General features: G+C 41.3%; 1 long non-coding RNA gene across 1 annotated transcript; it reads left to right on the top strand.

Annotated features, from left to right (window-relative positions):
• Positions 1 to 239: 239 nt before the first annotated feature.
• Positions 240 to 1,604, top strand: LOC116679520 (uncharacterized). Its single transcript, XR_004329506.1, has 3 exons — positions 240 to 350; positions 433 to 473; positions 1,478 to 1,604. It is a non-coding gene; the product is annotated as an uncharacterized LOC116679520 (long non-coding RNA).
• Positions 1,605 to 2,412: the final 808 nt, after the last annotated feature.

Below are 2,412 nucleotides of genomic sequence, written 5' to 3'. Positions count from 1 at the left end.
CCACCATCAGTCCCATCAGCCTCCACACTGATGACATCACAGACAGCATCTTCTCCTGTCCCCCGCATTAACTTTATTTTGAGTGAGTGTTAATGGGGGCCGGCGAGAAGTTTTAAATTAGAAATTAGTCAAGTTTTTTTTTTTTTTATCTAATCCTCTATCAACATCAATCAACATCTAATCACAGCAATGTTAATACATAAATCAGACAATACACAGGCAATTTCTCTCTCTCTCTCCTCCAGATGTCCCCCTGGTTTTGGGTGTGTGTGTCCCTGTGGTGGTGGTGGTGGTGGTGCTGTCTGCTGTTCTGCTGCTCTTCTACAAAAAGAGGACTGAGCACTCTGATGGTGAGTTATCTTTCAACATGATCTGCACCGTTTTAATAATTCCTCATTCCAGAGAGAGAGAAACACTTTGTCTGTTCCTCAGGTTCTAACAAGAGAGGAACCACAGACATCACCAGGACTGAGGTGACTTTCTCTCTCTCATCTATCTTTGTTAGCTCTCATTGTCTCACATGGCTGCTGATGCACTGTGACAAGGAAAGGAAACACAGCAGTGCAATAACACAGTTTGCAAAACATGTTCTGTAAAACTACAATCCAAGAAGTTAAATTTAAGTGTGTGTGTGTGCACCACCACCAGTAATAAATAAGTAAGTACATGTTGTCTGAGAGGCTCAGAGTGGAAAGGTGTGAACATTTAGCATCTTTAAATATTTTATTTGTGTAGTGATGCTGCACTAAAGTCAGAAATAGATACTTTTTAACGTGGGGTCTCGGAAACAAGATGTGAACACCCCTTGGACGTTATTATCAGCACACAGTTGCTTTTTTTTTAATCCAGCAGTTATAAAGCAACATACTGATCCATTTGGAGACATGTTTCTGTCCACCTGAATGAGACAAAGAGCAGACAGACACAGTTAAGGGTGGTCAACATAGTGGACACATATCATCTAAAGAACCAATACTTTTTTCCAAAGTTGTTTAAGATGAAAACCAAGTCTAAAACAGAGTTAATATTAACCTTGCAGCTTATTCCATTGTGCTAAATCATCCAACATGAGAGTTTGCTCTTCACTTCAACAGCTGTGGTCGGCTGGGTGTCACAACAGCTGACCACAGAACTCTAATAGTGACATCTTTAACAGAGGAAAGAGTTGTCAACAGAAACCTGTCAAACACTAGCAGCATAGTCCATTTCTCTCTATACTCAGTATGTTCCAAACATTGATTACCTATAACCACTAACCCAAACACTCATTACCTACCGACCACTAACACGAACACTCATTGTTCCACCAAAATGCAGATAATTACACAGCTTCCATTTCCCTCTCATGGACAAATCTTTTGCAGTTTGGAAACTTCTGCTTTCACAATCCCAAAAATACATTTCCAGGCAGGCTGGCACAGTGTCTCATTGTGGTTAAGTTTCTGTTTCTGTATGTTGATTGTATTTTTGTGTTCAGATTGACCTGTATGAGAACTGTGCTCCACTCTCCACCCGTGCAGACTCCATCTACCAGAGTCTGGATCCAGCCTCCAGGGATCCGGACCACATCTACTCTACTCTCTCTTAGATACAACATCAATAAGGATGTCAGCAAGAGTTTCTGGCAAAACCTTCACTTTTTGCCTTTTGATGTAATCCACCGTGGATTTTGAGGTGTGTTTAGATCATTATCCATTTGTAGAAGCCATCCTCTCTTTAACTTCAGCTTTGTCACAGATGGCATCAAGTTAGCATCCAAAATTTGCTGAAATTTTATTGAATCCATTTTTCCTTCTACTCGTGAAATGTTCCTTGTGCCACTGGCTGCAATACAACCCCAAAGCATGGTTGACCCCCCCCCATCCTAACAGTTGGACAGAGGTTCTTTTCATTAAATTCTGTGCCCTTTCTTCTCCAAATGTACCTTTGCTCGTTCTGGCTAAAAAGTTCAATTTTAACCTCATCGGTCCACAGAACTTGTTCCCACAATGCATCAGGCTTGTCTATATGTTCATTTGCAAACTTCAAACACTGATTTTTGTGGTGAGGACGTAGAAGAAGTTTTCTTCTGATGACTCTTCCATGAAGACCATGTCTGTACAAGTATCTCTTTATATTGGAATGGTGTACCAACTCCAGGGTCTCCAGGTCTTTCTGATGGACCGGGCAGTCTAACGGGGGTCTGGACTTGCTTTTCTCCCAATCCTGCGAAGCTGTTCTGTCTGATATTTTCTTGGTCTTCCAGATCTTTAACTTCCCTGTTCCTGATGACGGCCATTTCTTAATACCATTCCCGACAGAGAATATTGGCATCTGAAAACCCTTGCTATCTTTTAAAGCCTTCTCCTGCTTTGGAGCGTCAACTATTTTCAGTTTCAGTTTTCTAGACAACTGCTTAGAAGAAGCCATGGT

The sequence above is a fragment of the Etheostoma spectabile genome, unplaced genomic scaffold (genome assembly GCF_008692095.1).
Source record: "Etheostoma spectabile isolate EspeVRDwgs_2016 unplaced genomic scaffold, UIUC_Espe_1.0 scaffold00016596, whole genome shotgun sequence".
Taxonomy (NCBI): Eukaryota; Metazoa; Chordata; class Actinopteri; order Perciformes; family Percidae; genus Etheostoma; species Etheostoma spectabile.
Note: the sequence above shows the minus strand (reverse complement) of the source record. Positions and strands in the feature narration are given on the sequence as shown.